The sequence below is a fragment of the Melanotaenia boesemani genome, chromosome 15 (genome assembly GCF_017639745.1).
Source record: "Melanotaenia boesemani isolate fMelBoe1 chromosome 15, fMelBoe1.pri, whole genome shotgun sequence".
NCBI lineage: Eukaryota > Metazoa > Chordata > Actinopteri > Atheriniformes > Melanotaeniidae > Melanotaenia > Melanotaenia boesemani.
In genome coordinates, this window is record NC_055696.1 from 26,228,397 (window position 1) to 26,254,652 (window position 26,256).

General features: G+C 40.3%; 1 protein-coding gene and 1 long non-coding RNA gene across 7 annotated transcripts in view; both read left to right on the forward strand.

Annotated features, from left to right (window-relative positions):
• capn5b (calpain 5b) overlaps nt 1-26,256 on the forward strand; it is a 110,883-nt gene that overhangs the window by 21,095 nt on the left and 63,532 nt on the right. The window lies entirely within an intron of this gene.
• LOC121654735 lies at nt 9,775-25,670 on the forward strand. The gene is made up of 3 exons (XR_006013000.1): nt 9,775-9,847; nt 25,260-25,265; nt 25,660-25,670. It is a non-coding gene; the product is annotated as an uncharacterized LOC121654735 (long non-coding RNA).

Sequence of the window (26,256 nt, forward strand, 5' to 3'; positions counted from 1 at the left end):
TGTGTCCTGCCACCTGAACTAGTTATAACAAAATTATGCTAAATATCTGACAAATTAGAAAATTAACAACCTTTGTAAAAGTTTAAAGCTATTTTTTCCCAACTTTTGATAAATTATGAGATTTGTGTTTTTTATTCCAGAATGGATTGTTTTTAAAAAGCAGATTCTGTCTGAGGAAGCAGGGTTTACACTGATGCTCTGACGTCTAATAATATGAAAAGCAAAATAAGTTTGAGATCTACAGATAAGATACCCTTATCAGTAAATGTGGACCATTGTTTAACGCTGTCCGTTCAGCTATCCATGTCGGCAGGCGGTAGCAGATACAAGGTAACTGTTACGTCCCCTCTCGGCTGGAGAAGACGGAAGTAAAATAAAAGAATGATGCCCAGGTGAAAGGTGGAATAACAAGGAATTTATTGTCCCAGATGGCAATTAATAACAAGTAATAAAACCATTAAAAGACAACAAGAAAGTCAAGTTTGACTATGTCTAATAGCTAGTGCGAAGAAGTGTGTTTTGAGCAGGGCCTTAAAACCAGAAAGTGACTGAGCAGCTCTGATGTGCAGAGGTAAACCTTTCCACAATGTTTGGACAGACACTGAGAAAGCTCGGTCACTTCTGGAAAGAAGTCTGGAATGGGGAACCTGCGGTTGTAGCCGATTGGAAGACCTCAGAGCTCCGACTGAAACGTGTCGATTAACTCTGACAAATATGAAGCAGCCATGCCACTTAAGGCTTTAATCTCTTAAGTGGGCAAAGAACCATATTTGATCACTTCATAGGATGGACAAAATGCCTCCTGATGCTACTACATGAACTCATAGAGCCACATGGAGTTATCCACACAATCATCAAGGATCAAGCTACGTGCCAGATACTTAATTGAGACTGGCTTTGAACATAAAAATGAGAAAAAACTTTATTTTACTGACCACATAGGCTAGGTACACACATTAAGATTTTTTTATCTGTTCGAGACGTCACATGTAAAGATAAAAATTCAGGCATTTAACAGTGTTGATCGTACTGTGTGTGGTGTGCTCCAATAAGCTCATCAGAGAGCAACACACACATAATGATGCTGTCCCGCAGCTGATCTACAATCTAGTCCTCCAAGCCAGAAATCAAACGTGATCGAACAAAAACGATCAAGAAGAAAAATAGCAACAACCAGAAAGAAGAAGAAACATTGCAACAATAGGAAAAACAAAGAAGAACCATGGCAACAACCTGGGGGGTCTTGTCCACTGTGACATTATCTATGCAGTTTTTGATGTAGTATAAGACACTGTCCGTGAACATTTCCAGGTTTGGATGTTTGAAAATGTCCCAGTTAGTTCTGTCGAAGCAGTCCTGCAGCTGCTTAGAGGCATCATCAGGCCAAGTTGTTACTGTCTTTCTGGTTTTGGGAACAGTTTTCCGGAGGGGGATATATACAGGGATCATAAGCAGGGACATGTGGTCTGACTGGCCAGTGTGTGCTAGCTGTTTAGCCTTATAGCCCAGCTTGATGATGGAATATACCTCGTCCACTGTATTTGCTCCCCTTGTGGCACATTTGACATGCTGATGGAGCTTTTAAGTCCACATGATTAAAATCCCCCTGCTATGATGTGTGCTGCTCTGCTGTTTGCTAATGTTGCTGTATAGTAGTCCATTAGCCACATTAGCATTTCCATCAGGTGGAGTGTAAATAACGGTCACAAACACCACTGTTAGCTCCCTCGGAAGATACACAGGCCTGCATTTAACTGTTACAAACTCCTGGTTTGTGGAGCAGTGATTGTCTATTATCACTGTGTTAGTATACCAGCTGTTGTTTATGTACATCCACACACCCCCTCCTCTGCTCCTACCGGAGTCCTTTATTCTGTCCTGTTGATGGGCTGTATAGCCGGCTAGCTTGAAAGCAGAGCGTGGAATGGATGAGTGAAGCCATGATTCATGATGCAACTGTCCTTAACAATGTTGTTAGTTGCTATCCAGAGCCTCAGATCATCCATTTTGTTGGTGAGAGATCATGCATTTGTGAGGAAAATGCTAGGAAGTGGTGGTTTGTATGGTTGTCTCCAGAGTTGGGTTAACACTCCTGCAGCCCTCCTTCTGCTTTCTGTGTCAACACTGCCTTGGCCTCCTCTCCGTGGGCATGGTGATCCACGAAGACCCGGGGATTCTCGTCATATCCGTCGGGATGTTATGTGTGTGAATAAAGACAGTTTTTTCCTTCTGCTTGGCATCCTGTCCTATCCGAAGAATTTCATTTCAGCTGTACTTTTTTCTGTTTTTAAGGGATTTGCTGGGAGAGCAATTTGCCGCAGCTGTAGTGAGCACCGCCATGGTAACCGGTTGTTGTAGAGTTCCCCTAACTTAACCTAACCCTATGTTGTAGAAGAGTTTCCAAAAATAATGACTTCTGTTTTCTTTTGGTTCAGATTTAGGAAGTTCAGTGCCATCCATGCTTTTAAGTTTTTCCGAAAGTCTAGCATTCTGGGTATGGAGTCATCTTCTGATTTTAACAGTACATAAATCTGCAGATCATTGGCAAAGCAATGGCATGATATACCATACTTTTTCAGTTTTGACCCCAAAGGCAACATGTCTATGGAGAATAGCAGGTCCAACTGTCATGTCCCCTGTGCTGCTTGTTCCACGCTCACACCTGAGACCACCTGTTGTCCATTGCACTGATTACCCATGAAACTACTTAAGACTGGGATTTTCTTAAAGCTGATGCCAGATTGTTGCCCCACAAGTTTTACCCCTCGCCTTGTGTGACCTGCCAGAAAGACTTTGCTGGAACCCTGAAGCTACACCACCATAAAATATCTCCTCTGCCATACCCTTTGAAAAGAACAAAATAAAAGCTTTTATCTGTAGTTTAATGTCCTGCACTTGTGTCCAGATCAGCCCTGGTTATGACTGGAACCAGCGTAAAACAGCGTTTCCTAAGCCTACACACATCTCCAAGTTCAAGACAGCTGGGCGTCCAGAATCAAGACTTAAAAAGATGTCATTACAAACTCCCTAAAGTACATTTTCATTGCTATGAAATGACTTAAAGCCGGATTGAAACTTATTTAAAATCTCATTAAAATCCAAGTGAGCCAATAACTGCATTAGCACAAGTTCCTCCAGCACTTAAAATAAAAGGAGGTTTGGAAATGGGCCTATAGTTCGTGAGAACAGAAAAATCTATGTTAGGTTTCTTTAGAAGAGGCTGCACTATAGCATGTTTAAAAGAGATTGGGAAACAGCCTGATGCTAGGCAAGAGTTTATCAGGCACAACATAATAAGTCAAATCGAAGCAAAGGCACTTTAATCAGAGAGGGATGAATGCAATCGGAAGGAAAGTACGAAACCTTCAGCCCAAATACCACCCTACAAAGTTCAGAGAGACACTGGCTCAAAATACTGAGACAGGTGAGCACACAAGTGGATCAGCAGGTCCAGAACAGAGGGAGGAGATCCTTTTGTCATGAAGAAACTTAAAAATCTCTCACACAATAATTGCAATAATTGCAAAGGTGCAATGCATGAGGACCGACAAGGATTAATTAGGCTGTTAAGAACGTTAAAAAGGATGCATGGTTTCTGTTACTGGACACCAGGTTGGAAATGTGCTGTGTATTATCACACCGCACAGCCCCTAGGCAATTAGAGAGGCAGTCTCTCAAAATCCATAGGGAGGCCAAGAGTCTTTAGTTTTTCCACCTTCTCTCAGCACGCCTACAAGTGTATCTTAGAGTGTGGATGGAGTCATCCAGCCATGGTTGGGGCGCAGGTTTGGAGCGCCTAGTTGTGAATGGAGCAATAGAGTCCAAGATGCTTGTCCATGTAACATTAAAAAGATCAACAAAGGCCTTATCACTGATGGTACATCCTTTTAATGAATAATACGGGCAGATGGTTTGAAACACCTTTATCACAGATTTCAGTAACATTAACATTTAAGCCATTGAACAACGCAAGGTTTAATATATGTACCTTTTTGTGACTAGGGCCAGTAACAGATTGCGTGAGATTAAGCAAGTCAATAACTTGTAAAAATCCTTCACCAAGGGTTTGAGTTCCAACAGACATGAATGTTAACATCTCCAACAATTAAAAACCACGCAGCATTAAGAGCAATCCCATCCACAAAGTTGGAGAAGTCTTCAATACAATCTTTTGGTGGCCGATAGATCATCGCACCCAGTGAGGGAGTGCCCCTCCACAGGAAAGGACGGGCAATTCCCAGGCAGGAGCCAACGGAGCCCAGACTCCTCAGGTTGAGAGGGCCCAGAAAGCCACCATGGGAAGACCGCAGGTGAGCCCTGAGCCTCAGTGGGACACCTCCCCCTTGTCCTTGAGCGATTTCTGCCAGGCAAAACATACGGTATGCGGCACAGGTATGGCTGTACACCTGACAAGAGTGGGGGTGGAGGAGAACGATGGGGATGAGTTCACAAAACGAAATTTATGTGCCATTTGTGAACCAAACAGATGGTAAGGAGTAGGGCTTCACGATTCTGAACAAAATGTGAATCACAATTTTTTTTGCTTAGAATTAAAATCCCGATTCTCTGGCACCACTTAAAAAAAAATGTTTTTTGCACTGAACTTTAACAAAACAAACAAACCACAAGACATTTAAATGGTCTTTCAGGTAGAGCAGGGATGTCAAACTCAAATATACAGCAGGGCAAAAGGAAAAAACTGGAACAAGTTGAGGGCCAGGCTTTTATTAAAAACCTTTTTAAAATGACCTTATTGCACATATTGAACCTGGAACTAACAGAGCCTCTTGGTTCTTGCCTATAAAACTACATTAATCATGAAATAAATAAAAAAAAGTCTGTTTAAATCTGTTGCATTTATTTCTTATGACTTTATATGCTTTTTTTTTTTTTCCGGAGTAATTTCAATTGAAAACATTTTCTACAGGCAAACAACAGCCAAAAATATTTTCCTCGTTTGTTTGAAAATCAAATACCCTGAAATAGCAAGAGAAAGAATGCAAAAAATTAAACTGCACTAAAAGTTAGTTTTCTACAGGTACACACACACACATATATATATATATATATATATGTATGTATGTATACAAGGTTCTGGTTATTGACGTCTGTCTTTGTTTCTTTCTTTGTACGGCTTCATCATGCTGTACTTTGTGATGATGTTTAATGTGACAACTCACACTGTTTGTCATCATCTGGCTTAAATCTGAAATACTTCCACACCGCTGCCAAATGCAAACATTTTTTGGATACGAGTTCGGTTTGGGTGAGGGGGTGACTCTCGCCACTACCAATTAGTTTTTTGTCGCTATCCATTTAAACCTTACCGCAGACTTTCCTCTGCTTTCGCTTTTGCTTACCTTTTCCAAACACTGGACTGCAGGTGGGCTTCCTCCACTGAATCATGTGTTTTAACGGTGCTTTACTATTGGTTGAGGGACAAGGCAATGACATTGCTATGTTTGGGGACGCTTGAAAAAATCTAGAAGGAAATTAGAAACATTTGTTTGGTATGCAGCTGTGTGTAGAAATGAGATCACATATATGTGTGAATCGAGATCGATATAAATTTTTTTTAAGGATTTATTGTACAGCTTTAGTAAGGAGTGACTCATGATCATAAACGATCGAGCAGGGACATTGAAACAAAAAACAAGGACAAAGAAGAAGACAATAAAGCCAAAATGTTGCAGCAGACGGCGTGCCGTGTATACTGCTGGCGCCATCTTGCCCAGCAAGTTCAAGAGTAACTGGAAACAGCTGACTGTGATGTACATCACCACTAACAGTCGACAAGGTTTGATCTGTCTTAAAAATGGACAGATGCCAGTTCAAACCCAGTAATCCTAAAGTGTAATTCTACATGCATGTAAAAACTTCAGGGATCCACTTTCAGGGATTTATGTCCTGGTTGTTGTTGAAAATGGGATTTTATGAGTATGTTTGTGTGCATGGAGAGCTGTCAGATAGCTATCAGGTTTACAACTGTTTTTGCTAATTGATACAGTTGTTGTAAATTGTAATGTGCAGAAGTTCTTCTTTCGTTTTGAGTATTTGTGATTTCGCAGCCTTTAAACAACTTCAGCTTCAGCAGCAGTCTATGCAGCTGAGCTTACACTGAGTTTCAGGGATCCTAGAAAATTACATTTTGTTTTTTATTTGTTTGCAATGAAAGAAGCTTTCATGCTGACTGCATGGTCATTATTTATGCGTTCAAAATAATTTAGTCATTTCATATCTCCATAAACAGATACCAGTCCCTGGTCAATCAGCAAGGCACAGGTAATCCCCTGCAGAGATACATCTTTTTTATGTTACCAGGCATAAAGAAAAAGGAGTACTTGCACCCTTAAAGGCATCAAAATGAGATGGCTATTAATGCCTCAGGTCCCTGCAGGATGGGAGATTAATAACCCTACAGTATGACTAATCATTTATAATTCACTTCTAACATCAGCAGTAATCAGTAATTGCTCCACTGCACTCTTCAGTCTCCTGGTGTACGACGGTGCTTTATGTATGTTTATGTTGTGGATGATATCAGATGCAGAGCCTCAGGATTTGGTGAGCTGAGTTACCCCCCTCCTCACACAGCAGGCTGCAGTTCTGTATGGTGTAACCTCCTTCTGCCTGTGTGCTGCTGCAGTGACAGCCAGTGTGCATCGCCATGGAAACTGGGTCACACAGATTACATGTTTTGGTCTGCACTGATGTCAGTCATGCAGACAGAAAACTGGAAGAAGTCAAGGAAAGAGCGAGCAGGAGGAGCATGCTCTCCATTTACACCGGAAGCATGATTTGTGTCCTTAGCTATGGTGGTCTGCATTAGGAGGTTAGGAAGCATGTTGAGGCAACTCTCAGCCCATCTATTTTTAGATTTCTACTTAAGCACATGCATGGGAAACCAGGATTTGCTTACATTGCCTTGAGAATATTTATATAAGGATGTAGCTAATTCATTGAATTGAAAACAGAGCAAAAATGTTGCCATACGTCAGGGGTGTCTAAAATCGGTCCTTGAGGGCCGCTGTCCTGCAGGATTTGGATGTTTGCTGCTGCAGCACTTGAATCAGATTAATGGGTTTACATGCATGGGCAGAACTTGACAACAAGCTGTTGAGAAGAGACATTTAATTTGAATCAGGTGTGTTGGATCAGGGTGACATCTAAAACCTGCAGGATTGCGTCCTCGAGGACCGGAGCTGGACACCCCGGCATGTTATTAGATGAGAAGATATGTAACAAGTCCAACTAAGTTGTGTAAAACAAAAATAACTGGATAATCTTTTTGCATTCTTCTCAGCTCTGGTAAACCTGGACTGGTTCATTTCTGCCAAAAGATCAACTTTGATTGGTGCTGAGCTTGCAGGTCAGATGGTTACAGGATCTAAAACAATGGATCCTGTCTGTGTTTTCAATCTAAATTACATCGTTCACTTCTGTTTGATTTATTTTTATGGGAATACAAAATGTCACAAATGACAAATAGTTTGAACTGAAGAAACTTTTAAAAGAGGTTTTGTGAATTTAGTTCCCTGATTTCCCTCTTTTCAATAAAATTCTTTAATAAATAAAACAAATGTGCAGACTCAAGATCAAAATGTCAGAGCAAGCGGCTTAGTCTAAAATAAGCTGATATGTTTGTTGATGAGAAGTTGTATATAGAGGATTTCATGCTCCATACTGACTGTTATCTACTACATATGTGCCTTTAGAGCATTATTAGGGTCCGAGCCATACAAAGTATTTATTATTATTATTATTATTGCTATTATCAGTGTCATAATGAAATCCATAAACATCAATAACTACTTGATTAATAGAATAATATTGGAAATAAATACTTGTACTTAATTTATACTTTAATTACTTAAATAAATGACAAAATAATTAATAAATTGATTATAAACGAGAATTAAATGATGTAAAAATGCATATAAATATTTCACTACTTAATTATTTCATGTTTTGTGAGCTGCAGTGCATCATGAATTATTTTAAACTGTCATTGCAGCGATTTAACTGATCGTGGCATCTGATTGATTACTCTGCTCTGCAAGGCAATACAAATCAATCTGAGATAAAAAAAAAAATCCCTGCATGCCAGTCAAAATAGTCACACACATTTGGTGCCAATGTTTATCTATACATTTGACATTTGATGGCTATACCAATTAGTTACTGTCATTAAAAAAATGGTGATGGAGCTGCTAACAAGAAACATGGAGAACTTCACAAAAAACCTCCAGCAGAGGTTTGTTGTTACTGTAACCAGACATTTATGTTATTTTTGGCATCTATACAAAAAAGTTTTAAACATTGATATCATAATAAATGTTTTACTCACCAGTCACTAAATGATCTGAACAGTGTTGAATTTATCGAAGGACTACATCATTAGCAGTAACGCAGAACGACAGCCGCTAGCTGCTTATCACGTCTTTCTGGACTTTTATGGTTTTTTGTTAGTTGGAAGATCGATCTCCTTTCTGGAGCAATTATGTTTATGGCAGCCAACCACAACACAATTTTTCAGCTGATTTAAAGGAAACAAAATCAAACCTGCTAAAAACCTGGATGTGACAAATTTCCCAGATGTTCCCAGATGTTCCTGCGCCTGTAAAGAATCCTGTAATCCTGGATACAGGCGGTGACACAGATCACCCCCAAAATGCAATAATAATTTATATAGCGCTTTTTCAAGGCACTCAAAGCACTTTACATTGTGTCCATTATTCATTTATTCCTCACTCATACCTGGTGACGATAAGGACACAACAACAGATACCCAAGGACACAACAACAGATGACTGTGGGAGTGGAATTCGAACCGCTAACTTTCCGGTCTCTGGACGACCCGTTCTATCGCCTGAGCCACTATCACTTGTCATTCATTCTATTTCTGACAGTTCCTGTAAATTTAATTAAAATGCAACCATTACTTTTTGAGTTATGTTGCTTATAGACAGACAATTTTGTTTCTGAGCAAGGCTAGACAGGTAATAAAAACTCCAGCAAACCGAGTTCTGAGAAGCGATTTGGCTTTACCAGTTCCTGGTTCGACTCCTCCTTCCGAACTATATTGGACTCTGTGGCTCCAATAAAAATTGTGAAGCCCAGGGTTAAATCTGAGCCCTGGCTTAATGACGAAACTCAGGCAGCTAGACGGGAGCGAAGGTGGAAAAAGGAGACGCTGCAGGTTTTCTTCCTCATCCTTAAGGACTGTTGGCTCTCTTACCAGCACGCTGTTAAGGAGGCTAAAAGGAAATATCTAGCAAACCTTATTGAGTCTAATCGCCATAACCCACATGTGTTGTTTAAAACCATAGACACTGTTCTTAATGCCCCACAGCCTGTTAGCCTGGAGGCATCCTCTGAGACTTGCAGTAGCTTCCTCCACTTTTTTCTTGATAAGGTTGCTACTGCAAGGACTCTCATCGCTGCTCCTGCATCTGACCCCTCTGTCTCTGTTCGATGTTCTGCAGCTCTTGAGGAGTTTGAGCTGGTATCTTCTTCAGTTCTGAAGATCTGATGGGCCATATGAAGCCGTCAGGCTGTCCCCATGATGAAGTCCCTCCTGGTTTCTTGAAAAAATGTTTTCCTAGTATAGGGCAGGCAGTTCTGGCCATTATTAACAGTAGTTTGTCATCTTGAGTTGTTCCGTTGAGTTTTAAACATGCTGTGGTCCAGCCCTTACTTAAAAAACCTGGCCTTGATGGCAGCGTGCTGGCCATTTTCAGACCTATTTGGAGGCTGTCTTTTATTTCTAAAATCTTAGAAAAAGTTGTCCACACTCAACTCAAGCTGTTTTTAGGTGAACATGATGTCCTGGAGGTGTTCCAGTCTGGTTTTAAAACTCTGCACAACACCGAGTCAGCCTTGCTAAGAGTGTTTAACGACATCCTCTTAGCAAATGACACTGGTGAACATATTATTCTTCTTTTATTAGAGTTAACAGCAGCTTTTGACACTGTGGACCACAACACTTTGGTTGCTCGGTTATGCCACCTAGTGGGCATTGGTGGTACTGCATTGGAGTGGTTCAAGTCTTATCTCTCCGACAGAAGCATGAGTGTGACCTTTGGAAATCTTGAATCCAGCTCTGCTCCACTTCCTTATGGGATTCCCCAGGGGTCGATTTTAGGGCCTCTGCTCTTCTCTTTGTATTTACTGCCCCTGGGCTCAATCCTGAGAAGGCATGGCATCTCTTATCACTTTAATGCTGACGACAGTCAGATATATATGCCCCTTAAAAAGAGAAATGCCTTCTCCCTTGCACCTCTTCTGGCATGTCTCAAAGACATAAAAGCCTGGTTGGCCCTAAACTTTTTACTCCTTAATGAGGAAAAAACGGAAGGGATGGTGTTTGGTCCCAGTGGCTTTTGTGAACCCTGCACCATTGATTTGGGTCCTTTGGCAGGTTTTTTAAAGCCAACAGTCTCAAACTTGGGTTTTAAGATGGACAGCGATTTTAAACTGGATAGTCAAATCAGCTCTGTAGTGAAGTCCAGCTTTTTCCACATCAGGCAGCTTGCTAAGGTCAAACCTTTTCTTAAAAAACAACACTTTGAAACAGTAATCCATGCCTTCATTACATCTCGGCTGGATTATTGTAATGCTCTTTACTTTGGGGTTAGCCAGTCCTCCCTCGCACGTCTTCAGCTGGTGCAAAATGCAGCTGCACGCCTCCTAGCTGGAGTACGTAAGAGGGAGCACATAACCCCCATCCTGGCCTCTCTTCACTGGCTGCCAGTGCACTACAGAATTCATTTTAAAATTCTTTTATTTGTTTTTAAATCTTTAAATGGTCTGGCGCCCCCTTACCTCTCTAAGCTACTCCACCCCTACGCTCCTGCTCGGTGCTTCATGTCAGCTGACCTGCTGCTCCTGGACGTACCGAGGTCCAAACGGAAGCTCAGGGGGGATCGAGCTTTTTCAGTCGCTGGTCCAAAACTGTGGAAAGAGCTCCCTCTCCACATTAGACAAGCTTCTTCATTGTCTATTTTTAAAACTCATCTTAAAACCCATTTTTATTCTTTGGCTTTCAGCCCAGTATGAGACTGTTCCTGTTTAGTGTGCTGTGGTTTGTTTTACTTATTGGTTTTATTAGTTTATAATTTGTTTATTCTTTTAAAATTGCTTATTGTTTTAAAACTGTTTTAAAAACAATGAACAATTATTTTGTTATATTTTATATTATTTATTTCCTGGTTGATTTTTGTACTTTATGTGTTGCTTTGTCCATTTATGTACAGCACTTTGTTTAAGCTGTGGTTGTTTTAAAGGGCTATATAAATAAAGTTGAGTTGAGTTGAGTTTACCGACAGTCGTTCTTCTGTAAAATTGAATAATACAATACCAAGGACATCAACATTCTCTTTACACGGGCAAATCCTGGTACTGAAAATAAATATTGTAATATTCATCCATTCAACATAACACATGAAATTAAACACATTTTACATGGCTGGCATTCTCTGCCTTTGTAGTAATAATTAAAATGTACTGAACACAACTGAAGCTCAGTATTACAAATAATTAACAAAAACAATACAAAATTTACTCTGCAATATGCACTCTGGCCAAGGAAAACTAATCATTACTGTCAGTAGGAGGAAATCAGCATATTAATAACTTGTGCAACACTAAGTACAGTCAGAGGTAAAATAACAGTTTACTTTCTGAAAACAAATCAGTTATCAAACAACAATATTTCCATACTTGTGGACAAATCTACTCCAAGGCTAGGATGAAAGGAGAGAACTATTCTATGAAGGTAAAAATGTGCCAAAATTAACAAACTTGTAGATTTGATGTGAAAACTTGTAGAATACAATGTGAGAAGTTGCGCATTAAAAATCTGAACTTGTATGTCAAAATTTTCTGCTGTAAAGAAAACTCACACACATGTGAACTGAATTTGAAGTTACAGAGGAAAAATAGTCCATCTGACAAATTATCTTCCATAGTTTACTTGAAATTAAATTTTTTTTTCAAGTGTTCATTTTGCTTTACAACCTCAACTTAGCGATTACAAATTCCTGAATCTGCTGCTGCAAGTCACAAATGTGCTCTCGCGAGTTCGGGGTCGGGGCTTAACCAATCAGAGTGAATGGTTGTGAGCCCAACGTGGGTCATAAATAGTTAAGCCAATCAGAGTGAGTGAGGTAGTAATTATTCAGTACTATATTTATGTATTAATTGCTGTACTTTTCTTCCTCTAGAGTCCAGAGTCCACTACATTTTTTCATTCGAGTCTAATCAGATCTGTTGGAGTTGTGTGCTAGATAAGGTCTGGCTTGGAAATTTATGGTTTTACATCTGGTTTCAGTGTGGCCCGTTTTGGATGGGATCCACAATCTTGGACCAGTGAAGAATTCTTTATTAGATTTCTGAATCCTGTCTAGCTGCTCCAATGTTCCCACAGTTCCTGTCTGTCTCGGCTGCAACTACCTGATAAAAATAAGAAAAGGTCATCTGAGGACATTTATTTTGACTGGAAAACCCTTCAGTTTGAAGTAAATCAGCTTTCCATACCAACTTCATTTATAAAGCACTTTCACTCAACACACCTCAGTCTTAATGTAGGATGGGACTTAATTGTTATTCGTTTTAATTATGCATCTCAGAGTTGTGTTGAAGTCGTTTGTAATGAAAGAAACTATATGACGGTTAAAAAAAATGTATAGATGAAGATGAGATACAGGGTTGTCAACTTCTGAAAAAACCTTGATGTAAGATTTGGTGGAGCCAACCCAAATTTTCCTCCCTCCTTCCTTCCATCCTTCCACCGTCCAAACACATGCATGTTAGGTTAATTGGTCACTCTAAAATTCTCCCTCAGAGTAAATGTGAGAGGAAATGGTTGTCTCCGCTCTCCAGGGTACAACCTAGACAGGTGCCTCTCACCTGCTAAATGCTGGATAGGCTTCAGCTTCCCCGCGACCATTAATGAACAAAGCGGTACAGATAATGAATTAATGTACACAACAAGGTCTTTAAAGTGCAACAGAAACAAAGTTTGATTGATTGATTGATGATTGATTGTAAACTGAATAACTGCATGAGCCTGTTATGTTATGAGCCTGCATGAGCTCAGTGCTCATCTGGATGTGATGATGGACCTGCGACTGAGGACCATGTGGTTCATGATGTTAATCTTGGCTAATACTGATGTTACAGTGTTAAAGAGGTACTGAAAGGTTTAATATGTTTACTATGCAATAAACCATTATCTGGGCTACGCCAACAAGCACGAGTCATGTTTTGTATTGCACCTCCTGTCTGACTCTGAACTTATTCTACTCTGTATCTTATAACATGCAGGCTGGACACCTTTCTGATTCATGCCACTTCCTTATTTTTAATGGACTGAATGAAGTAATTCAGTAATAATTTTAAGACAGTCGTTTTCCAAGTTATATATTTTTACAAAGGTATTTGACTCAAAAGTGCCAACAGTGGGTGATATAATAATCAGATTTATTCATCAGTCATTGTGGCCTTAAAGTTGGAAATTATTCCTCCTGTTTTACTTTATTAATTGAAAAGAAATTATAGTAGATAATTTGTTATCAACATTACAGACTTTGGGATCTGATGCATTCAGTTTTTCAGACATGATGTCAGTAGCATTTTCACAATGTCAGTATGTTTAATGTTTAGTATGTTACCTATAAAACTGAAGGCAACAGAACTAAAAAAGACAAAAATATGTCATGTAAACACCAACTGATCTTGGGTTAAAAATGATCAAATGAAAGAGAGGAGAATTTTCCAACTTCAAGGCCATAATGAAGTTTGAATAAGACAGTCTGACGACGAAGTCTGATGATCGATCCAAAATAGGGACAAAATATACATCTTTATCTATTCCCAACATTAAGTATGGCAAATATACTTACAAACAAAGCTTCTCTGAGGCTCAACACAGGCAGATTGCACATGATTCAGCAGAGGCTCAACTGAAGCCTCCTGCTATGCCAGACCTTGGTTCAAAATGGCAGGTCTCACCTAAGACTAACCATGTGACCCAAGCTGAGCAATAGAGAAACAGCAAACTGAAATGAGCTGTCTGCTTCCACACAGCCACTGGGTAGTGCTAAACATTTTACCTACATTAAACATGTAACATCACATAATTATTTAATTAATACCAGAAATGTGTTCATCGTGCATGTTATAAGTCATGCAGCACGTTCAGTACAAAACATGACTCAGCAACATTTACTGGAAAATAAATTTAAACATAATTTATTTAAACATTTGCTGGAGCACATTTCCAACAATCACTTTTAAAAATATATTTATGCAAATATAAATAAATATGAGTAAAGTCTGACTATATGAATTCTATTTAGCTAATTCTTCAAAGCAAACCTCCACATTCAAGTGAGAGATCAAAATGACTTCACCTGACTGCATTTACCACAATAATCTGATATTCAGTTGGAAGTATTTTTTTTACTTAAATCCATATGAATTTCTACATTTGATTAGGTTATAAATGATAAATGCGGCCCTCTATTTGCATGTTTCACTTTATGTTGACAACACAAAAAATGAGGGTGTTTTTCACAGTCTATCACAACCATATTATGATGATGATGATGATGATAATTAGAATAGAATAGAAATACTTTATTAATCCCTTCAGAGAGCCCTCAGGGAAATTTGGTTTCCAGTAGCAATACAACACCAACAGTAAAGCAGGACAAGCACAAGACACAATATATACAGGTACAAAGCAAATAGAGACAAATAGAATGCAATAAATATAACAATAATAACAATAAGATAAGTTAAATAAACAATATAAACAAGCATTGCACACAGTAGAGGTGGTACAGATTTCCAGTTCACTATTGCACGTATAAGTTATTGCAACTGTTTGTATGGGTTATTGTGCATGTGTTGTATCAGGCGGACTGCACACCTCACTCTCCCCCCTCCTTCTCCCCCTCCTGCCTAATGCAGAGTTGTACAATTTGATGGCTCGGGGGACGAAGGAGTCTCTGAGCCGGTTGGTCCTACTCTTGGGGAGGAGCAGCCTGTTACTGGTCAGGCTTCTCTGTGCACTGATGACAGTGTGCAGAGGGTGACTGGCATCATTCACAATAGCCAGTAGTTTTTTTTAATGTTCTCCTCTCTGCCACTGTCACCAGGGAGTCCAGCATCATGCCAACCACAGAGCCTGCCCGCCTGATGAGTTTTTCTAGCCTGTTAGCACACCTTTTTGTCATGTTACCCCCCCAGCAGACAACAGCATAAAAAAGCGTACTAGCTACCACAGACTGATAGAACATCCACAGGAGTTTCCTGCAGATGTTAAAAGATCTCAGTCTTCGCAGGAAGTACAGACGGCTTTGGCCCTTCTTGTACAGGTGATCTGTACAGCATGTCCAGTCCAGCTTGTTATCCAGCCACAACCCGAGGTACCAGTAGTTGTCTACAATCTCCACCTTATTGTCCCTGATGGTCACCGGACGTGGTTGTGGGCTGGACTTCCTGAAGTCAATAACCAGCTCCTTAGTCTTTGAGGTGTTAAGCTGGAGATGGTTCATCTGACTCCAGGAGACAAAGTCACTGACCAGATTCCTGTACTCATCCTCACCATCATCCCTGACACACACCACGATGGCTGTGTCGTCTGCAAACTTCTGGATGTGACACAGCTCTGAGTTGTAACAGAAGTCTGAGGTGTAGAGTGTGAAGAGGAGGGGGACCAGCACCGTCCCTGGGGTACTTCTGTGCTGCTAATAACAGTGTCAGATGTGATGTCCTTTAGCCTGACGTACTGCGGTCTCTCTGTGAGGTAGTTACCAATCCAGGACACCAAGCAGGGGTCCACCTGCATCTCCCTCAGTTTATCCAGAAGCGTCAGAGGCTGGATTGTGTTGAAGGCACTTGAAAAATCCAAGAAGAGGATCCTCACTGTGCCCCTCCCCTTATCCAGATGAACTTGGACACGGTGTAGGAGGAAGAGAATAGCATCCTCCACACCCACACCTGTGCGATAGGCAAACTGTAGGGGGTCCTGGGCCTGTTGCACTTGGGGCTTGAGGAGATTGAGGATGAGCCGCTCCATCGTCTTCATCAGCTGGGATGTAAGTGCCACCGGTCTTTAATCGTTCAGCTCACCAGGGCGGCTTTTCTTTGGAACTGGAACAATACAGGATGTTTTCCACAGGGTAGGCACTTTCCCCAGCTGTAGACTGTGGTTGAAGACATGCTGGAGTGGTTCCCCCAGTTCAGCAGCACAGGTCCTAAGCAGACGAGGAGGCACTCCGTCAGTGCTAGCTGCTTTCCATGGGTGGAGCTTCCTCAATTCTCCCCTCACCTGTTCTGCTGTTATGTGTGGAGGGTGTTGAGATGGGGGGAGGGGTAAAGGTTGGCAGGGGGACTGCACAGGGGATGAAGTCAGGGAGGATGTGTACTGCTGTGGGGGAGGGGGGACAGTGGGCTGGTCAAAGCGGTTAAAGAAGATGTTCAGCCTGTTTGCTTCTTCCACTGTCCCCCCCGCTGTTATGGCCTTTGATCTGAAGCCTGTGACGGTGTTGACACCATCCCAGACCTCCTTCATATGGCTCTCACTCAGTTTATCCTCCACCTTCCTTCTGTAGGTGTCCCTCGCCACCTTCAGGCATTGTTTCACCTCCCGCTGTGCTAATTGCATTGCCTCCCTGTCATGGTTCATGAAAGCCACCTTCTTCCTGTTGAGGGAAGCTTTCACATCTTGTGTTATCCAAGGTTTGTTATTTAGATAACAACGGACAGTCTTATTGGGGGAGACTACGTCCAGCGAGAAGTTGATGTAGTCCGTCAGACAGTGAGTCTGCTCCTCAATGTCCTCACCATGTTGTCTCAGCAGTACATCCCAATCAGTGATGTCAAAGCAGTCTCTCAGGGCATCCTCTGCCTCAGGTGACCACTTCCTGATCGAGCGTGTGGTTTTAGACATCCTTTTGACCAGGGGGGTGTACTGTGGCTGTAGGTATACCAGGTTGTGATCAGACTTTCCAAGTGGGGGGAGGGGGGTGACTGTGTAGGCATCCTTCACATTGGAGTACAGCAGGTCTATTGTTCTGTTGTTCCTTGTGAGACAGTCTACAGCCTGGTAGAAGGAGGCCAAGGTAGAGTCCAGGGAAGCATGATTAAAATCCCCAGATATGACCATAAACGCCTCAGGGTGCTTAGTCTGCAGCCTTGCTGTTACTGTGTGTATCTTCTCACAGGCAGCTGATGCTTCTGCGCTGGGCAGGATGTAAACACAGAGCACGATCACGTGACTAAGCTCCCTCGGCAAGTAATATGGCCGCAGACTAACTGCTAACAGTTCCAAGTCATGGCAACACAGTTCCTTTTTCACTGAGACATGTCCTGGGCAACACCAATGTTTGTTCACATATATGATGAGCCCCCCATCTCTGCTCTTACCGCAGGCGTTCATGTCTCTGTCAGCTCTCACAGCAGTGAAACCCGGTAGATCCACGTTACCGTCCGGTATCGCATCAGTGAGCCATGTCTCTGTGAAGATATATAAGCTGCAAGCGCTATAATTCCGTTGATTGTTCAGTGCCAACAACTCGTCCATCTTGTTAGGTAGTGAGTTGACGTTCCCCATTAGTACAGAGGGGATCACTGGCTATTATTATTATTTTTTATATTATTTAATGCTTCAATTTCAACAACAGTTTTTCGAAGAAGCAGTAACAGTCGGGTTAGTAAAGTGAAGTAGGAACATAACACTGCTCACTTAATAAACAGCAATAAGCAGTTCTTTATAATAAAAAAATGTTATCTGAGTAATAGGGGGCCTGGGCCCCTGTAGAGCTCTAGATCTAGCAACGCAATGCCTCTCTGCAGGTATAACTTATGCATAACTTGGGAGCAATGCCGGAGTGGCACATTTGAACAAAACAGGAAGCCTTAGTTTTAAGATTGCAGAGAACATCCGTTGTTTAAACATCAACACAAAAACTTAAACCTAACAGCAGGCAGACATAAACCACTTCTCCAAAAACCAGTGACAATGCTAAACATTCAGGATCCACCAGCTCTACATTTTTGCCTTTTGATAATACCTGGATAGTACCTGCCTGCAGCACCAAAACCTTGGAGTAGTCTCCACCCTAGCAGCACCTGTCTTCCTTCCTTTCCTCTTCAGTTTGCCTCATCACAGCCTATTCATCACTCCTTCTGTGTTATGATGGACTCTCCGATGGATTTATTTGTTCCCCTGCACACCAGCCCAACCGACACTGGAAATTGGAGGTGTGACCTGAGAGCATGTGAAGCCACTGAAACTCGAGTCTCACTGCCATTGTGTGAGAGTTAGCAGGTATATCAGATATAAAGTATTGTGTTTAATTTAATTTAATGTTGAGCGTTTGACACAGTTGACCACACTATTCTTTTAAACAGACTCCACGACATGGTTGGCCTCACTGGTACTGTTTTTAACTGGTTTAAATCCTATCTAACAGATAGAGAGTTCTTTGTTAGCATGAAGGAATCCTCGTCCAAGAGCTATAGACTGACCTGTGGTGTACCCCAAGGCTCAGTTTTAGGCCCCACTCTTTTTAATCTTTACATGCTTCCTCTTGGTGATGTCATCAGAAGACACGGCATAAATTTCCACAGCTATGCTGGTGACACACAGTTATACGTTGCCGTGACTCCTGATGAGCACAGGCCAATTGATGCCTTGTTAGATTGTATTTTAGATATCAGAGGGTGGATGGCAGAAAACTTCTTGCAGCTCAACCAGGACAAAACAGAAGTTTTAATGACTGGACCTGAAGCTGAGAGAGAGAAACTGGAGGCCAAACTGAAAACAGCACTCAACCATTTTAATCAAGTAAAAAACCTGGGAGTGATTTTAGATGCAGATCTCAGTTTTGAGCCACATATTAAAAACATAACTAAGACTGCTTTTTATCGTCTGAAGAACATCTCCCGCATCAGGCCGTTTCTCTCTCGAGCCAGTGCAGAGACACTTATTCATGCTTTTATCACATCAAGATTAGATTACTGCAATGCTCTTCTTTCTGGTCTTCCAAAGAGGTACCTGAACCAGCTGCAGCTTGTACAGAATGCAGCTGCACATCTGTTGACAAAGACCAGAAAGAGGGCCCACATTACACCAATTTTAAAGTCTCTACACTGGCTCTCCGTCAGCTTCAGAATTGATTTTAAGATTCTCTTATTGGTTTTTAAGTCTCTTAATGGTCTTAGCCCACCTTATTTATCTGATTTGCTTTTATCTTATGAGCCCACTAGACCCCTCAGGTCCTCTGGTACTGGCCTTTTAACTGTTCCCAGAGTAAAAACAAAAACCCACGGCGAGTCCTCCTTTCATTTCTACGGCCCTCGTATGTGGAACAGCCTGCCTGAGGACGTGAGGGGAGCACCTAGTGTGGATATTTTTAAAAACAGACTCAAGACCCACCTTTTTAGTTTAGCATTTTAATCATTACTTTTATTATTACTATTGTATTTATTCATTTCTTTATTCTTAACACACAGGCTGTATTCAGCTTCTATTTATTTATCATTTATGTATTTGTTTTATCATTCTGATTCTCTTATTTCACGGGTTCTCTTATTTTATGGGTCTTAGCAATATCACTATTACTTTAGCATGCTGCTATTGGGTTGGGGTTCTGGGGGATTTTACTATCTGTAAAGCACCTTGAGTTGCTATTTTTATGTATGAAAGGTGCTATATAAATAAAGTTTGATTTGATTTGATTTGATTGGCAATATGCATGTTTGTGTGCTAGCTAGCTTAGCTGGCTATTACATCCCCTGGCTCTACACCGACTCTCTTTGTGCCCCCCTCTGACAAACTTATCCATTCTAATGTTTGGTAATTTAATGTTGAGACCACTGCATTAAAATAGTACCTATTGTGTAACTTTGCAACTAAAAATTTGCATCCACAGTAATAGGTTACTGATTTGCTGCTGTATCAATGCTAATGCCTTCATTTCATCCAGTTGGCACATCTTCACTGAACTGCTGCAGACATAAAGCCTTTAATCCGCACTAGCTGCTGAACACTGTTGAGTTTACAGCCTAAAGGTGCTGCTGCCATCAGCATTAAACTAATAACATGCTTTCATTGTTTTAAGAACTCCATACTGATCACCTAGCAAACATTTTTAAAGATACATCATTGACTTAGAATTATGTGTTATCTTATGGACCATCAGGAAAGAGCAATAATCTGTGTGTAATCTGTCAATCATTTCTGCCTGTGTATTCCGACCCACCCACTCCGCTTGCTGATCACCCCAATCCTTGCAGTTTCAGGCATTTTTCAAGTTCAGCAGTGGGTGGAGTTACGCAAACAGTAGGGGGTGGAGTTACACTGTAAGAGCAACAAAGAGCGACAAACAATGAAGTGACAAAACTAACAGAAAAAACTGAATGAACCGAACTAAAAACAGTCTAAACCAATAACCTGAGATATTTGACATCAGAATTAGAAAAACAAATCAGAAAATAGCAGTTGGCTGGTAGAATCATCAGAGATCTGCTCTGATCGCCATGAACCATCATGTGGGTTATCAGATTAATACAGTGTATTGCAAAGAGGAGAATACTGTGCATATAGCACCATTGCTCCCAGCATTTGTTGGAACAAAGTAGTTTGCCGATGCAACCTCAGACTTGCAGAAACAGAAGCACAGATGAACACTAGCAGGTTTGTGTTTAGCATTCAAAAGGCAGGAGTCAACAAATCAGTCTGCAGAAGAAACTGAATTAACAATAAAAGTCAAGACATCCAAACATGTTTTAATCCATCCACTTTATGATGTCACATTTAAAAAAAAAAGCAGCTTACATTAAAATCTGATTCTGAGAAAGTACAGTGAACTCAGCTCACTGACTGGTACATGTCTTTGGGATCATTTAAGTCAACATGCAGCTCAACAAATTGATATTTATTCCATCATAACATCAATATTGATAAATGCTTTGGTGTTGATCGTACAGTTTACCCACTGTTTTATGTTAATGGAAGGGATTCATCAAATAATTAATCATTAATTCAGTCAGAATGGAAAACAATATGAAATTGCTGCATTAAAGTTAATGTAAGTAGTGCTTCTTTTTGTGCTGGTGTCTATATTTTTCTTTATTTTACATCTTTAGTTTATCTGAATCCCAGCAGGAAGGAACAATAATTAAATTTTTCACTTTTCCCCCTCAGGTATCAAAGTGAGGGGATTGAGTAGTGAGTATTTTCCTTGGTATCTGTATTGAGTTTCTACCCTAATTACCAGGCATTTATAAAAGCATAGCTAGTAAGAGAGGTGGACTAGGCAGACGACAAGAAACATAAAAAAAAAAAAAAAGGGAAAACAGTCAAAAAAAATACATACAAATCCATGTTACACAGTCAATCTGAGAAAGAAACGAAACGAAAAAGAGAGAAGTATGTGATGTTTTCTTAAAAAAACACTTTCCAATTTAATCATCATGCTTTTTTAACACGTTGTTATATTGGATGCAGCATCTTTCAGAGTTTTAAACCGTGATATTGTCCAGCGGAGTCGTTTCCTTCTGATCCAGGTTGGACTGGTCCTGAAAGCTGTTGCCAATGACATGCATCCACATCTTTTTGCAGGTTTTATTTTTAAAGCACATTTCAAGCACACAACAACTCAAAGTGATGGAAAACGAGATGGAAAACAAACTTGACCCAGATTATGTTAGAATTCTTGACAGCTCACGTGGTGTCAGCATGTTACAGATCTATATTCCAGACCAGAACCATTCAGAGCCTCGTACACCAGCAGCAAGATTTTAAAATCAGTTCACAGGAAGCCAGAGTAGACATGCGAGAACCGGAGTGATATGTTCCCTTTTTCTGATCTTCTTTTTTTTCTCCTTTTCTGCAGCATCTGGATTAGTTGCAGTTGTTTAGTGATTTCTTAAAGACAGACCAGTAAAATCTCCATTACAGCAGTCAAGCCTACTGAAAACAGATGAAGTGTTTCTAAATCATACTGTGACTTCAGTTCCGTTATTCTAGATCAGTTCTTCAGCTGGTAAAAGGCTGATCTGGTTCCTGCTTTCATATGGATGTTAAAATTTAGCTCAGATTTCTGGATTAATCTGCTGCTTTTAGCATTGCTGACTGAAGGACACTCATCTTTGGTTCAAACACAATAATTTCAGTTTTATCTTCATTTAGCTAATTAAAATTCTGACATATCCGTGTATTGATTTGATCGATTCATGAACTTCTTCTTTGTCTGGGACCAGAGTCTTCTGGTGAGACAGTAATGTAGAGTTAAGTATTATCGGCATAATAATGGTAACATAATCCATGAAAACTAATCTGTAAAAGTCCTTCAAAAAACAAAAGGTTTTCTGTCCAGTTAGATTGTGAAGGGATTTTAATTTGGTACAAGAGGTGTAAAGTATGAAGCAAAGGTTTGTCAAACTAGTAGTTTATCCAACTTTATCCAACTTATTCAAGTTCCCACGACACAGTTCAGTCTCTCTCTCTAGAATCCAAACACAAAAATTAGTTTTTTGGGTTTTTTCTTTTGTTTGTTTGTTTTTATGTTTTGTTTTTAATCTACTTCCCATGAGAATTAATGGACTTCCAGTTTACTAGCATGTGAACACTGAGCCAATCAGTGATGTAGGACAGAGCTCTCATCATCATAACACACACATCGTCCACTTTATCAGGTCCACCTTCCAGTACCGGGTTGGACCCCCTTTTCCCTTTAGAATTGCCTTCATTCTTGGTCAAGGTGTTGTTTCCACCAAATTCTGGACCATGGCTCTCCTTCTCACTTGATTTATGACATAAGTAAACATTCACTTAATTTATTTATCTCTATTTTCATTCTCATCAAATGTATCACAATGTTCATTTTATAAACTGCAGTCCTAGATTATTATGCATTAGGTTGTATTTACATCAGGACTGACTGTAACCCATTGACATTATGTTCTATCCATGGTTCTTAGTCAGATGCACAAAATATCTGTAATTATATGAACAATCAAAAATTCTGTTACATGAAATAAATAGTTGTAGCCTTTGAGGGTTTAAAGTTTCATGTCATTGCTCCAGGTAAAAATGTATTTCTGTGTTTTTGGTCTTCAGGTGATGGTTCAGAGCCTTAAACCCCCTAAGAGCTTGTTGTGTTCACTCTTATCTGTGTTCCGACGTGTCCAAGATATATTTGAGGATGCCTCCTCAGTCTGACCTTCTACTACTTTTAATTTTAGATATTATATAAATCTTGAATAGATTACATACTTTATTTTAGGAAGCAAAGCTGTTTTCACAGGATTTTGGGTTGAATCAGCTATTTCTTTTGTTTTTCTTTTAAAGCTTCGTTAGATTGGTTAAAAAAATCTTGGCGAGATGTCCCCCACAAGGATGTGAACAGCCTCAGGATAAATGCTCTGTTGTTTTTGTCATCATGCAGCAGTCTGAGAGTGGAGCTAGCATTAGCTTGAGTTGAACACAGCAGTTAGAATGATGACTTTAAAGTTGCAGCATGTCGCAAAATCAAAGGTCAATGGCAAAAAAAATTACATATTAAAACAGTTTCTATTGGTCTCTAACCACTTTACTAAAATAACTGTAAATGTTTTTATTTTCTTAAAATGAGTCATTTATATCTACTTGCTGTGGGTCCACATACGGTATGTGGCAGCTATCACGTTTGCGCCACTACGGTGTCACTAAGTAGACATAGAACTCAGTGTGAAGCGAGAACCCTCTGAGTTTTAAAACTGCAGTACCAGTTTTGTTTGATAAGTGCCAGAGCACTGTTTGGGATAAGTACTGTTTGGGATAAGTAACGCTTTAAAACGACCATAGTAGAAGTTGTTAGCTGTAGTATAAAATTCTGAAAGAATTTTGGCCACTGACGACCACCGTCCATGCACAACTGTGCTTGACATTTGATGTTATTTTTATGTCTATCTTTACAACTAGATGTCAGTCATTTTTACACACTGTACCTTTAAACTTGGGAAAGTAAAGAGAGTTTTATGAAACGACATGACGGAAAAGTGACTAATGAATCTTTCACTGGGATCAAAAATTTGAGTTAAAGGTTTGTAAAAGACTTTTCTTCAGTTGATGAAGGTCTTTCTCTAGTAGCTTCTGCTATGTTGTGTCTAAATTAAAGCTCATAGGGCGATGTTGTCTTGTTTTACTGGCAGTTGCTAAGCAGTAAGCCAAAAAATATGTGAATTGAGCTCATTTTAACCAGAAAAAAAGTCATGCATGTCACAGTCACATACTGTAAATGCAAAGAGCAGTAATTTGGGCAAGTGTTAATGTGCCCAGCTCTACTATTTTAAAAAGTCAACGATTTCTTTGGAGGAGTTATGTGTCCTTGTACAGAGACATGGTGGTGTTAACGGCACTTTGTTAAAAGAACATCATGGTTTAGTTTAGCAGCTGTTTGTGCTGGAGTTTTCACAGAGGGAACAGACCAGAGCAGGATGGTTACTAAACCCTCAGAAATGTTGCTTCAGTAGCAACAAGACGAGAAAAATAACTGGTTTTCTTGTTGTGGAACATTCGGGTTTGATCCCAATGTCTGCCTTTCTCATCTACCTGCTAAACAAAAAGTACACTAGAGCACACACGATATTAAAAATATAACGATGTAAACACATGCCTGTCAATAATTTATATATATATATATATATATATATATATATATATATATATATATATATATATACACACACACACACACACATATACACCGATCTCCATTGGTCTCCGATTTATTCTCAGGGATTGTCATTCTGTCAGGTAGGGGTGTCTGGACAGGATGGTCGCAGTAGCCAAGGACAAGGGGCTGTGGATACTTGTTGCTGAAAAAACAAAGGACTATTGGGTTCACGTTCCCGATCTGCAGCCAGTGGATCTTGCCTTTTTGTGGACTGCTGAGAAAGAATAAGGAGGACTGTAACAGGGATGCTGTGGACCCAATGCAGCACAGGTAGACTGGGGAAAAGGAACAAACTTTATTATGTTTTAAGCTGAGTCCAGTGGATCGGTTGGTAACGCCAGGGGGGATTCAGGGAGCCAAACCCAAGCTTGTTTTCTCTGGGCCGACAGAACTGATGTGATTGATTATCCTTTCAGATTGGATCCAGGTGAGTCCAGATACTGAATGGGGCTGAGACAAAAGGCAAAATCAGGAACAGACAGTGTCGACACCATGGAATCAGTAAAAATAAAATAAACGCTGGAGAGTCAGGTATGGAAGCAAAGACTATCTGGCAAAGTATGAGTGAGACAGGACAGGTTATATAGTGGCACTGATGAGAGGACTAGCAGGTGGCGCCAGCAGGTGGAAGCAGTTGAGCTGATGAGAGGGAGTGGCTGAGCCAGAGAGCAGGAGGTCATGGCTGAGTGTGACATGGGACTTTATAAAGGAAGCAGGACAAGCCCGAATAAGCATCTACACTTAAGAAAACAAGCCCAAAAACCTACAACCCATGACTGACAATATTTCCAAATGACTTTACAGAATAACAAGCCTAAAGTTGCTTTAAAAAGCAGACTTGGCAACACTGGTAAAGGCTGACTGAAGCAGCAAACAGTTCCAGATATCAGGGAACTGAACTTAAGGGTATTTCCTTAATTCAAAGCTTGGATAATGGCTTGGATAATGAATAGGGATCTTTGCCATCTAGCGCGTGAACTTGCAAATAAACAGTGAAAATACTTCTTGTATCTTCCTTACACAACATTAGACAAGTCAAATGAGTGAATACATACAGATGAAGTGCTACCAGGAATATATTTCTGATGGTAACTGTATAGATCACAGAACATTTTTAGACAAGTACAAACATGCACATGCATCTGCCATTTAAAATACCATTCTGTTCTTATGAAAATCTGATCTTGTTTTGCAGATTTGGCTATCAGTCTCTAAAATAAGAGGGCTAGCCTTTTAACAACAATTACAATCTACTTTTCACTGAAACAGTTCCCTTACTTTCTTTAAGAGATTATTTAACATGAGTACATTAGTGACAACTGAAGGTATGTAGGAAGGTTCTGGGTCATACTACTTTGGATTATGTGATTATGCACCTGTGGCTGGTTATGTGTCTGCATGTGTGGCAGATACCTTCCCTTCCACCTCAGCCAAAAAGATGACTGATGCAAAGGATATGAAGTTGGTTGAAAAGTCAGTGGCAGGATAAATGATTGGGGTGTGTTCAGCCACAATATTTGCA